This window comes from Molossus molossus, unplaced genomic scaffold, assembly GCF_014108415.1.
Source record: "Molossus molossus isolate mMolMol1 unplaced genomic scaffold, mMolMol1.p scaffold_m16_p_1, whole genome shotgun sequence".
Classification (NCBI taxonomy): Eukaryota; Metazoa; Chordata; class Mammalia; order Chiroptera; family Molossidae; genus Molossus; species Molossus molossus.
In genome coordinates, this window is record NW_023425344.1 from 188548772 (window position 1) to 188562703 (window position 13932).

General features: G+C 39.2%; 1 protein-coding gene across 6 annotated transcripts in view; it reads right to left on the reverse strand.

Annotated features, from left to right (window-relative positions):
• The window catches only part of GABPB1 (GA binding protein transcription factor subunit beta 1), a 66111-nt gene that overhangs the window by 31061 nt on the left and 21118 nt on the right, over positions 1 to 13932 (reverse strand). For 4 of the 6 annotated variants that reach the window (XM_036265557.1, XM_036265578.1, XM_036265570.1 and 1 more), the window contains exon 1: positions 5066 to 5116. The exons of the other annotated variants lie outside the window; for them this stretch is intronic. The gene's annotated coding sequence lies outside the window, so the exon portion shown is untranslated. Of the gene's footprint in view, positions 1 to 5065; positions 5117 to 13932 lie in introns of those variants that run through there. 6 annotated transcript variants of the gene reach the window in all.

Here is a 13932-nt window from a genome sequence, read left to right on the forward strand (position 1 = left end):
AAAAAATAAATAAATAAATAAATAAATAAAGAATTGCAACAAAACAATAATGCATTTGAACAAATCAACTTCTCCCATAATTCTGCAATTATCTTAATTACTAAAAACATAGCATATTTAAGGAGCTAGGATATTTAAATTACTGTGGTTTTAAAATTCCATGAGCAATACAACTGTGTAGTAGGTTAATGTAGCTGAATACTTTTAAATCAGTGGTTCTCATTGCCCCCTAGAGGTCGCTTTGTACATGGAGACATTCTGGGACTGATGGAGAGAGGAGTGGGGTGAAAGCTCTAGCAGTATTTAATGGGCAAGTGCCAGAGACACTAGAGGTACAGCAATGCAGGGAATAAGCCGCTATGGCAAAGAACTGCCACATGTCCTGGATGAATTTCAAACATTCCACTAAATATATCTAAGGCTAGAATTTAATTTGTAAAAAATGTATTCTCCACTGTTATTAATGTATCCCAAATTTTCCAAAATGCAACCACGCTATAAATCTCTTTGCTTTGTTCAGAACATTACTGAGTTGTTCACCATTTTGGAAAACCATGCCACCAATCTCAATGCCACTTGGGTATGTGAATCACCAATACAGATGACACTATATCAATCACACTTTCACAGCTATCACATTCACAATGATTTTATGTATAGGTGGCAACCACTTGACTACCTCTTGAGACAACTAGTGTAGTCCACGCAAATATTTACATACTGAAATATACATTTTATTATAAGTTGCTTTCCATCTATTTCTCCTATATATTAAAATTAGGATATTATGATTTTTAAAAATTACACAGATAAGTAATATTAACTATGATTTTCATTTCCAGTTAACAATGGAGACAATATAAAATATTTATTATAAAAAGTCAATAATGGGTCTAATAAGATGAAAATCAATTTTTTAAAAAATACACATGAGCCCTGGCCAGTGTGGCTCAGATGGTTGGGTGTTATCCAGGCACCAGGAGGTTGCCAGTTCAATTCCTGGTCAAGGACAGCCAATTGATGTTGCACTCTCACATCTATGTTTCTCTCTCTCCCTTACCCTTCCTCTCTAACTAAAAATCAATAAACTAATTTTTAAATAAAAAATACACGAGATCAAGTAAGACCAAAATCAAAGGTGCTCTAATTTTCTTGTGAAGATAATTAGTAAAACTGAAAATACCAAAATGTAACTATTTCACTTCTGATTCTCATCTGAAGGGAACCACACACATCACAGTAGAATAAATCTTACCCAGAGGAACTCAATTGCATTAAGACAACAATGCAATGACCAAGGGGACCACTGCTCCAGATAGGGCCCTTAATTTTCTTGGTTCATTGTTTATATATCAAATCCTCAGAGATAAAGTAATATTTGATTTAAACAAAACCATGCAATGGCTTGGCAATAAGTGTTTCAGTATACCAAATAAAGAAGCATTATTCAATTCAGTACATTTTAATGAATGTTAAAAACACTTACTGAAAATATATTGAGTATGGCACTGAATACCATCTAGTTTAATACTCCTTTCATCTTGGGAAAACCAACCCAAAAGCACACTGTAATAAATTCCATTTTTTAATTCCTCTACTACTTCTAAAGAAGCTTATCACATTCTGATACAAACCATGATTTTTTAACTCCACTTAAAATGTATTGTAAGCCCTGGCCGGTTTGGCTCAGCAGTTAGTGTCGGCCTGCGGTCCAGAGAGACCCGGGTTCGGTTCCCACCAAGGGCGCGTACCTCAGTTGCAGTTTGTCTCTGGCCCTGGTTGGTCGGGCAGGTGGCAGCCACTCAATGTGTCCCTTTCACGTGAAGATCTCTCTCTCTCTCTCTCTCTCTCTCTCTCTCTCTCTCTCCCCCTCCCTCCCTCCCTCCCACTCTATCTGAACAAAAAATGAAAAAAAATGTCCTCGAGTGAGGATAAAAAAAAAAAATGTATTGTAAGCCCTGGTCAGTTTGCCTCAGCAGTTGGAGCATCAGCCCTTGGCCGAAGGGATCTCAGGTTCAATTCCAGTCAAGGGCAAATACCTGGGTTGCAGGCTCAATATCGGGCCCCAGGGCTATGTGGGAGGCAACCAACCAATGTGTCTCTCACATCAGTGTTTCTGTCTCTCTCTCTCTCTCTCTCTCTCCCCCCCCCCCCACCCTTCCTCCCTCTTACTCTCTCTGAAAATCAATGGGAAAATAACCTCAGGTGAGGATTAACAAAAATAAATACATAAAAATGTTTTAATAAGATCTGTAGGGGAACTTCAAAATGTCTACCAATGAGCCCTGGCCTGGCAGTTCAGTTCATTAGACCAGCATCCCAATACGCTGAGGTTGTGGGTTCGATCCCTGGGCAGGGCACATACAAGAATAAACCAATGAATGCATAAATAAGTGGAACAACAAATTGATGATTCTTCCTTTCTCTCCTTCTAAAAAATCAGCTTAAAAAAAATTTCTACAGCCCTGGCCAGTTTTGCTCAGTGGTTGGAACACTGGCCTGCAGACTGAAGGGTTGAGGGTTTGATTCAGGTCAAGGGTATGTACCTGGGTTGCAGGTTCCCTGGATCCTGAGCCCTGGTTGGGGTCGTGTGGGAGGCAACCAATTGATGTGTCTCTCTCACATTGTTGTTTCTCTCTCTCTCTCTCTCTCTCTCTCTCTCCTTCCCTCCCTCCCTTCCACTCTCTCTAAAAGTCAATGGAAAAATGTCCTCGAGTGAGGATTAGCCTCCCCCCCAAAAAGTCTACAAACGAAATATACATTTGCTCAAAAGGACATGCTGAGAGGGCCATCTAGTGGTAACAGGAATTACATGTAATTTAAAATGTAAAGCTTAGTCTATTTTGTTTTAAATTTCTATACCTCATAGCTTATAAACCTGTTGTGAGGTTACAGCATCTCCTGGACATGACAACTCTCTACATAACTGTAAAGTACTAACTAGTTCCATGTGAATTGTTTCTAGTACTCTTAAAAATGAATATGAATAAAAACACTTTAAAATGTAATCCTATAATATACTTAATAAAAATTTAAATTTTTATTAAATTTTTTTAGAAATATCACTCCTAGAATACAATTATAAATCCAATAAAATTCTTAAGTTCTTCATCAAGCAATTTAGCACTAAGTACCAGCCCAAATCCTTTAAGTTGTTCATACTCTTTGACCTAGTAATTTCATTCATATAATCTATCATAAGAAAACTATCTGAAACATAAATATTATAACAGTAATAATGTAAAATAGGAAAAAAATTGAAATGCCCTAGGGCAAATAATAAAAAAATTAAAATGGAGCATTGTGGTCTTTTATTTTTTACTTTTTATTATGAGAAGTTTTGAACAAATATAAGAATAGACACAATAGTGTAACAAACTGCCACAGAGCCACCCCTAGCTTCAAAATTATCAGTTTATGGCCAATCCATTTCCCATGTACACATATTATTTTGAAGCAAATATCAGACATAGTTTATCTATAAATATTTCAGTATGTATCTCTAGAAAATAAAAATACCAAACTGAGTTCAAAGGTTTCAAATTAGTATGTTCTAGAACTGATCTGCCCAATATAGTAGCCATTACCAAAAGAGGCTACTGACTATTGAAATGCATCTAGTCAAAACTGAGGTGTATAGATATAATGAACCAGATTTTGAAGACTTAGTACCAAAAATAATGTAAAATCGCTCATTAGTAGCTTTTATATTGATTAATGTTAAAATGGCAGTATTTTGGCTATATAGGGTTAAATAAAATATATTATAAATATTAATTTCACCTGTTATTTTCAGGTTTTTTTTAATGTGCCTACAGAAAACTTTAAATATATGGCTTGTATTATATTTCTATTGGACAGAGTTGTTCTAGAAACCTCTTGAAGGCACCAACTTTAGAATGTGCAAAGAGTTGCAACATTTTAAAATAAGATATAAGGCATTCTCATAGAAAAACTTTATCTAATGAATTATCCATTGACACTGGATAGACTTTCCCTCTAAAAACTATAGGTGGATATGTATGGCCTTTGTCCTTAAGACTTCACAGATTCATTTGGGGATAAAGGCACCCATAGAGCCTACTAAATTCTCATCTTTGCAACCCACTGTACCTTTACCCATTCAACTACTAGTCTCTTTTAAATCACAAGTATATTGCTCTGGCCGGTTTGGCTCAGCGGTTGGAGCAATGGTCCCTGGACCAATGGGTCGCAGGTTCGATTCCGGTCAAGGGCACCTCAGTTGTGATTCCTTCCCAGCCCTGGTTGGGGTCGTGCGGGAGGCAGCCACTCGATGTGTCCCTTTCATGTCGATGTGTCCTTTCATGTCGATGTTTCTCTCTCTCTCTTCCTTTCTCTCACTCCCACTCTATCTGAACAAAAAAATAGAAAAATGTTCTCGGGTAACATAAAATAAAATAAATCACAAGTATTTATCCAAAGGAAGAGACTGAAGCTTAAAAAGAGTACAAGCAGAAGATGAAAATAAGGCTACAACTCTACTGGAACCAGGCCAGTAGATGGTTTTGAATTAATCAGAGAAGCATAACTTACCTGTTTACTATAAAGTGAAACCAAGGAACTGATGGATGTCAGAAGTCACAACAGTAAACCATCAATATCTGGCCCAACAGTAAGAATGCTTACACTCTGATCCTTTCTCGCCAAGATTTCTTATATTCATCCCTTCCTTCTACTAACTCATCTTACACATTCATTGCCTCATACCTCAAACATTACAATAGCCTCTTAGCTGACCTAATTCTAGTTTCTTCATCCTGCTGCCAGCCAATCCTCCTAAAATAAAATTTCATTCAATTCAAACATTTCTATAAGTGAATCTCTACATAGTACCTACCTTCCAAGAATTCACCATCTAGTAGGGAAGATGGTGGGGCAAAAGTAGGTTTATAGTTGTAAGTATGCAATAGTTTATTCTTGTATTATTATTTATTTTTTCCTACTTTTGCCCCACCCTGTCCATCTCATGATTCCCTTGTCTAAAATTATCATCAGCACTACCATTTGAAGAACAATTTATCAGTAGAGTTGAAGATACACCTACCCTTTGACCCAGGGATTCCACTGCTGGGAAGCTAACATTTCCTTTTGTACTCTAAAATGTGTAAACAAAGAGAGGAATCATGTATCATAAGTATGTTTCCAGAAACATTATTTATAATAGAAAAAAAAGGAAACTATAAACAATTTAAGTGTCCATCAACAGAAAAATATTTGTTTTTATCATAAAACTTTTCAAATACAGAAAAGTATGTATATGCATATGTATTTATGTGTGCAGGTATACTAATACACAATCCCATATGACAATCACCCACATTCTAAATAAAAGTTGCCCAGCCAGTGCGGTTCAGTGGATTGAGTCCCATGGACTGAGAGGTCCCAATTTGATTCCCAGTTAGGGCACATGCCCGGGTTTCAGGCTCGATCCCCAGTAGGGGGCATGCAGGAGGCAACCAATCGATGTTTCTGTATCACATTGATGTTTCTCTCTCTCTCTCCCTTCCTCTCTAAAAAAAAATCAATTAAAAAAATATTTAAGCCCTGGCCAGTTTGGCTCAGCAGTTAGCGCGTCGGCCTGCGGTCCAGAGAGACCCGGGTTCGTTCCCGTTAAGGGTATGTACCGCAGTTGCAATTTGTCCCTGGCCCAGGTTGGGTTGTGCGGGTGGCAAACACTCAATGTGGCCCTTTCATGTCGATGTTTCTCTCTCTCTCTCTCCCTCCCACTCTATCTGAACAAAATATGGAAAAATGTCCTTGGGTGAGGATAAAAAAAAAAATTTAAAAGTTGACCATCTTGCTTCATCCTACTCCTTTCTAAAAAATGATGTACTTTATAGTTGACACATGGCATTTTGTCATTATATCCCTAAACCAATTTTATTCTAGGACAGTTTTCCTCTCCCCCCACACCCCTATCTACCTCCCATGACATTAAATGACCAGTTCATGCATATGTCACATTCTAGATTTTTCTGACTGCTTCAAGGTAGTACTTAATTTCTTTCATCTTTTATATTCTTATAAACTAAAAGTCTAAAATTGACTAAATTCAGGTTTTAAATTTTGGTCAAAAATATTTCATAGTTGATGCTACATACATGATATTAAATCACATCAGGAAGCATATTTTTTGGTTGCTTTTTAGTGATATTAAGATTAATAATTAGGCCCTGGCCGGTTTGGCTCAGCGGTTAGAGCGTCGGCCTGCGGTCCCGAGAGACCCGGGTTCGGTTCCTGCTAAGGGCATGTACCTCAGTTGCAGTGTGTCCTCGGCCCTGGTTGGATTGTGCGGGTGGCAACTACTCGATGTGTCCCTTTCACGTTGATGTTTCTCTCTCTCTCCCTCCCTCCCACTCTTCTGAACAAAATATCAAAAAATGCCCTCGGGTGAGGATAAAAAATAATAATAATAATAATAATAATTAGGTTGGTGATAGCCTGATCCTTCCATTGTAGTTATATTGTTTTACTTTGAGACCAACTAGTACCCTGTGGAGTATTACTATGGCACCATGTGAATATCCAATTCCCAAAGAACCTTTTGCCTAACAGTAGCATCCATTAATGATCCTGGCCCAAATCAACTAATTTTTAACAGGTTTTAGAAAATTGTGACTTTCTAATTCTGATTCCTTCTATTTTATATTATCTGGCATTCCTCATTAACTATAATGTTTCTACTAAAGAGGCACTTCAGATGCTTTTAAAAGAATTTTTATTGATTGATTTTTAAAGAGAGAGCAAAGGAGAGGAAGAGGGAAAGACAGACACAGACAAACAGACATCAATTTTGTTGTTCCACTTATTTATGCATTCATTGGTTGATAATTGTATATGCCTTGACCAGAGATCTGAAACCCCAACCTTGGCATATAGGGAGGACACTCTAACCAACTGAGCTACCTAACCAGGGCTCAAATGCTTAATCACCAATTTCCAGAAGTAAAGAATATGTATAACAGTCATCTCCATTTTTTTTTTTTTTTACTGTTATATGTTGTTTCAATGAATTATTCTCATTATTTTTGATGCTCAACCTGTCCCAGTTTTGGCCAACCAAGGCCTGTTCAGGTTGGCTTTTGTGTCTTTTTTTTTTAATCCTCACCCGAGGACATTTTTGCATTTATCCTCAGGTAGAGCAGGAGGAAGAGAGAGAGAGAGAAACATCAATCTGAGAGAGGCACATGGAGTGGTTACCACCCACACGACCCCAAACAGAGCTGGGGACAAACTGCAACCAAGGTACATGCCCTTAGTGGGAACCAAACCCGGGTGTCTCTGGTCCATGGATGGATGCTCTAACCACTGGGCAAACCAACCAGGGCAGCTTCTGTGTCTTTAAAAGGTTTGCCACTTCTGGGGCAAGGTGCTGCAGGCTCACTATGTATGTTCTCTGCCCCAGTCCTGAAATAAGTCATTGCTTTGAGGAGCCCTGGATTCTAAGTAGAAGTATTTGAAGACCAACATCAGGGTATTAAAAGAACTAATATCGATTCTGGCCAGTTTGGCTCAGACATTGGAGTGTCAGCCTGCAGACCAATGAGTCCCGGGTTCGGTTCTGGTCAGGGGTATGTGCCTCGTTTGCAGTTTGTACCCAGCCCTGGTCGGGTCGTACAGAAGGCAGCTACTTGATGTGTTCCTTTTCCATCAATGTTTCTCTCTCTCTCTCTCTCTGTTCCTCTCTCTCCCTCCCACTCTAACTAAACAAAAATGAAACAATGTCCTCAGGTGAGGATAAAAAAAATAAAAAATAAAATAAAAGTACTGATTTCTACCAAAGTGACACACTTGCTTCTTGGTCCTTTCAGTGAACAAGGCTATAAAAGAATAGATTTAAGAAATGTATGTTTGTGTGTGTGTGTGTATATATATGTGTGTGTGTGTGTGTATTTTACATACACACACACACATTTTTTTTTTTTTCCTCACCCTAGGACAGTTCTGCATTTATCTTCAGATACAGAGGGAGGAAGAGAGAGAGAGAAACTTCGATGTGAGACACATCAAGTAGTTGCCACCCATACGACCACGACCAGGGATAGGGACAAACTGCAACCCAGGTACATGCCCTTAGCGGGAACCAAACCCGGGTCTCTCTGGTCCACGGGCGGACGCTCTAACCGCCAAGCCAAACCGGCCAGGGCTATCTATTTTTTTTTTTTTAATCCTCACCCGAGGACATTTTTCCATTTTTTTGTTCAAATAGAGTGATAGGGAGAGAGAGGAAGAGAGAGAGAGAGAGAGAGAGAGAGAGACATCGATATGAAAGGGACACATCGAGTGGCCGCCACCTGCATGACCAACCAGGGCCGGGGACAAACTGCAACCGAGGTACATGCCCTTAGCAGGAACCGAACCCGGGTCTCTCTGGACCGCAGGCCGACGCTCAAACCTCTGAGCCAAACCGGCCAGGGCAGGGCTATCTATTTTTTTAAGAAATATATTTTAAATCATAAATTCATACTGACATTTATAATTCCAATTTAACATTATCAGATTTCTTGCTTAGCACCTTTGATTTTACATGTATCTCTACTGGCTCCTAATATATAAGCCTAAAAATTTATTGGCATTATCCTACAATATATATCCACTGGTATCAAAATAAAAATAATAGTATTACAAACAGTAATTAAATGAATGAAGTTGAAGGATTCTTTTGTCCTTAGCATATATGTTATTTAGTGTTGAGCTCAAAAGTCACTTGATTTAAGTGTTTTTCTCCATGTATTTAAATAACATTTTTTGATATACACATAGGTTCACTTGTTCAAGCTTGTTTTCAATTTCAGGGACTGTTTTCATTTTGAATTGTAATTTTTCAATGTGTCTCCACAATCCATAAGTCAAATGTACCACTCTGGTGGGGGATACTGTTAATGGGGAGGTTATGCATGTATGGGGGCAAATGGAAATCTCTCAAAATTCCCTCAATTTTGCTGTGAACCTAAAACTGGCCTATAAAATCTTGTCCTTTTTTTTTTTTAAATCCTCACCCGAAGATATTTTTTTATTTATCTTCAGATAGAGTGGGAAGGAGAGAGAGAGCAAGAAAGGGAGAAAGAAAAACATCGACGCAAGAGAGACACATTGACTGGTTGCCTCCCACACGACCCAGACCGGGGCTGGGGATGAACTGCAACAAAGGTATGTGCCCTTGGCCGGAATCAAACCGGCAACTCATTGGTCCATGGGCCAACGCTCTAACCGCTGAGCCAAACTGGCCAGGGTTAAAAATCTTGTCTTAAAAAAAATCATTTTGGAGATGATTGGGGAAATCTGAACACTGCCTTAATATAGAATGATATTAAGGAATTATGTTGATTTTTTTCTGACTACAACAGTAGTATTATAGTTTAAGTTTATATTTTTTAGAGATAAAAACAAGATATTTATGAATTAAATAATGTGATACTTAAAAAAATTTTTTTTAATCCTCACCCGAGGACATTTTTCAATATTTTGTTCAGATAGAGTGGGAGGGAGGGAGAGAGAGAGAGAAACATCGATGTGAAAGGGACACATCGAGTGGTTGCCACCCACATGACCCAACCAGGGCCGGGGACAAACTGCAACCAAGGTGCATGCCCTTGGCGGGAACTGAACCCGGGTCTCTCCGGACCACAAGCCAACGCTCTAAGCGCTGAGCCAAACTGGCCAGGGTCTTAAAATTTTTTTTATTTTTTTTATTTTCAGATAGAGCAGGAGGGAGAGAGGGAGGAAGAGAGAGAGAGAAACATCGATGTGAGAGAGACACATCGACTGGTTGCCACCCACATAACCCCAACAGGGGCTGGGGACAAACTGCAACCCAGGTACACGCCCTTACTGGGAACTGAACCCAGGTCTCTCTGATCCATGGGCTGATGCTCTAACCGCTAAGCCAAACGGCGAGGGCTGATACTTTAAAAAATTTTTAATAATTGTCCGGTAGGTGTGGCTCAGTGGTTGAGCGTTGACCCATGCACCAAGAGGTCGCCAGTTTGATTCCTGATCAGGACACATGCCCAGGTTGTGGTCCCAATCCCCAGTGGGGAGCATGCAGGAGGCAGCCAGTTGATGTTCTCTTTCATTGATGTTTCTATCTCTCTCTCCCTCTCACTTCCTCTCTCTCTAAAATCAATACAAGAAAAAAAAAAACTTAAAAAACTTTTTTTTTTTTTAATCCTCACCCGAAGACATTTTTTCTATTTTTTGTTCAGATAGAGTGTGGGAGGGAGAGAGAGAGAGAGAAACATCGACGTGAAAGGGACACGTCGAGTGGTTGCCACCCACATGACCCAACCAGGGCCGGGGACAAACTGCAACTGAGGTACATGCCCTTAGCGGGAACCGAACCCGGGTCTCTCAGGACCGCAGGCCGACACTCCAACCGCTGAGCCAAACCGGGCAGGGCTAAAAAACATTTTTTTTTTTTTTTTATCCTCACCCGAGGACATTTTTTCATCCTTTGTACAGACAGAGTGGGAGGGAGAGAGAGGAAGAGAGAGAGAGGGAAACATCGACGAAAAACATTTTTTTTAATAATTTGGGAATATATATGAAACTAGATTAGTCATGAGTGGATCATTTCTGAAGCTGGGTAATAAATACATGGAAGTTCATTATACCCTTTTTTCCTTTTATATATTTCAAATTTTCTATACAAAGAGTTTTGTTTTTTAATTTACCCTCCTTCTGAAAATACAAGGACCTTAGAACCTGAAACTCCATTTATCCCCTTCTTTATTGCCTTTAATCTATTAGATATTTTTACTGTTTGATACAATCACATTTTATTTTCCAAATATATATCACTTTCTTTACCTTTCAGCCCTTCATACATTTTACTCTTCTGTTGTGGGATCAATTTCATTTTACCCAATGTATATCCTATAGAATTGGACCAATGTGGTGCATATGACTATTTAAACTTAAATATCTTTACTGCATCATCATTCTTTTTTTTTCCAATTTTTATTAATTTATTTTTGTTACAGATGTTTCTTTTCCCCCCTAGACACCTTCCTCCCCATCCTGCCCCCACCCTGCACATTGTTGTCTATGTCTATTGGTTATGCATACATGCATGTAAGTTCTTTGGTTCATCTCCTCCATCCCCTCCCACCCCCCTACCCTGAGGTTTGTCAGTCTGAACCATACTCCTTTCTATGTCTCTGGGTCTATTTCGTTCATCAGCCCACCTTGTTCATTATATTCCACAAATAAGTGAGATCATGTGGTAGTTGTCTTTCCCTGATTGGCTTATTTCGCTTAGCATAATACTCTCGAGGTCCCTCCATGTCGTCTCAAAGGATAAGAGATCTTTCTTTCTTACAGCTGCATAGTATTCCATTGTATATATGTACCATGGCCTTTTTATCCACTCATCTATTGATGGACACTTGGGCTGTTTCCAGATCTTAGTGATTGTAAATAGTGCTGCTATGAACATAGGGGTACATATATTCTTTCTGATTAGTGTTTCAGGCTTCTTAGGATATATTCCTACAAGTGGGATCACTGGATCAAATGGCAATTCAATTTTTAATTTTTTGAGGAAACACCATAGTGTTTTCCATAGTGGCTACACCAGTCTGTATTCCCACCAGCAGTGTGCTAGAGTCCCCTTTTCTCCACACCCTCACCAGCACTTGTTTGATCATCAACCTTTTTTTTTTTTAATCTTCATCTGAGGCCATTTTTCTATTTTTTGTTCAGATAGAGTGGGAGGGAGAGGAAAAAAACCATTGACATGAAAAGGACACATCGAGTGGCTGCCTCCCACACAACCCAACCAGGACCGGGGACAAATTGCAACCGAGGTATGTGCCCTTAGCGGGAACCAAACCTGGGTCTCTCTGGACCTCACGCTGACGCTCTAACCACTGGGAAAACCAGCCAGGGGATCATCATCATTCTTTTTTATCCTCACCCGAGGATATTTTTCCATTTTTTGTACAGATAGAGTGGGAGGGAGAGAGAGGAAGGGAGAGAGACAGAAACATCGACGTGAAGGGACACATCGAGTGGCTGCCACCCGCACGACCAACCAGGGCTGGGGACAAACTGCAACCGAAGTACATGCCCTTAGCGGGAACCGAACCCGGGTCTCTCTGGACCGCAGGCTGACGCTCTAACCACTGAGCCAAACCGGCCAGGGCATCATCATCATTCTTTAAAGATATTTTCACTAAGTGTAAAATTCTACATTGGCAAGCTTTTTCCATTTCATATTGCAGATATCATTTCACTATCTTCTGACTTTAACTGTTGCTGCTGAGAAGTCATCTGTTAATCTAATTCTTGTTCCTTTGATAGTTATCTTTTCTCTGGCTACTTTTTAGATTTTTCTCTGTCACTATTTTTTTGCAATTTCATTATGACGTGTCTAGGTATGGACTTATTTTTATCTTGATCAGGCTATGTTGGAATTATTGAATCCTGGGTTTGGTATCTTTCATTGGTTCTGGAAAATATCAGCCATCATCTCTTTAAATGCCCCATTCTCTCTCTCTTCTTGTTCTGAAATTCCAAATAAGATCTTCTTAAGCCATGCTCCGTATCTCTTATCCTGTCTTCTTTTTGTTTGTTTGTTTTTTCTATCCTCCTGCCTCTAAGCTACATCCCAGAAATTTTGTCTGGTCTATATTCCAGGTCAATAATTTTTCTGATGTGTCCAATAGGCTACAAATAACATTAAGTTTTAATTCAGTTATTGTATTTTTTTATTTCCAGCAGTTGTATTTGTTTTTTTCAAATCTACAGTGCTTTTTCTTTTTTTTAGTTTCCTATTTCCTGAGGACGTTTTTTTTTTTTTTTTGGCATTTATCTTCAGATACAGCGGGAAGGAGACAGGGAGGAAGAGAGAGAGAAACATCAATGTGAGAGAGACACATCAAGTGGCTGCCACCCACACGACCCCAACCGACACTGGGGACAAACTGCAACCGAGGTACAAGCCAAACCTGGGACTCTCTGGTCTGCAGGCCAATGCTCTAACCACTAAACCAAACCAGCCAGGGCAGTTTGTCACTTATTTGTAAACACGGTAAGCATGGTTGTTTTATCATTTATTCTCTAACATATTATGCCTATGAAAATATTTCTCTGCTGTCTGTTGTTCCTGCTGTTTCTTGTCTATTTCCTTGTCTCCTTGTACACCTGGTTATCTCTGTGTGCTGGTGTCTTTGAAAAATTATTTGAGGGAATGCCTAAGATGAAGGAGTATTCCTCTAGGAAACAACTGCATTTGTTTCTGCCAAGTACCCTAAGAGACACTACCAGTCAGGGACCAATCTAAGTTAGATCATGATTTAAGGTTCTCTTATCTTGCTAGGCTTTGGCTGCAACTTTACAGAGATTTTTGTTTCCTTTCTTTTGTTCTCCTGTTCTGCTCAATGCCAAGACCACTTGTGCTCAAGTCCCTAATATTTGGCTGGGAGGTAGGTAATGAAAGAGGGGCAGGGGTTAGTTCTGGTTCATCCTTATTTCTCAGGTGTAAACTATGGAGTCCAAGCCTATAAGGAAGAATACCTTAAAAGACTTTACATGTCCATGTGTTGGATAGGCTATGGGTCTTGATTTTGTCTGCCTTACCCCATATGGCTGATGATCAGAAGTCTAAATTACCTAAATTTGTTGATATCAGTAACCATACTCAGGGTAAAAGTGGCATCAGTTATCTAGGTATTCTGCTAACCTCTCTTGTTTTAGGCTTTCTTCCAGAATTTGACTTGCCAGACTCCCTTATCTTCTCAGTGCTTCAAAGCTTGAAAGGTAGTATTTTATATATCTTATCCAGCATTTTTAGTTGTTTTCAATAAGAGGAGTGGTCTAAATAATCTAGTCCACCATTACCCAAATGCAAGATATACTTTGAAGTAGAGCTAACAGGACTTCTTGACTTATTACATGTCAGTATACAAG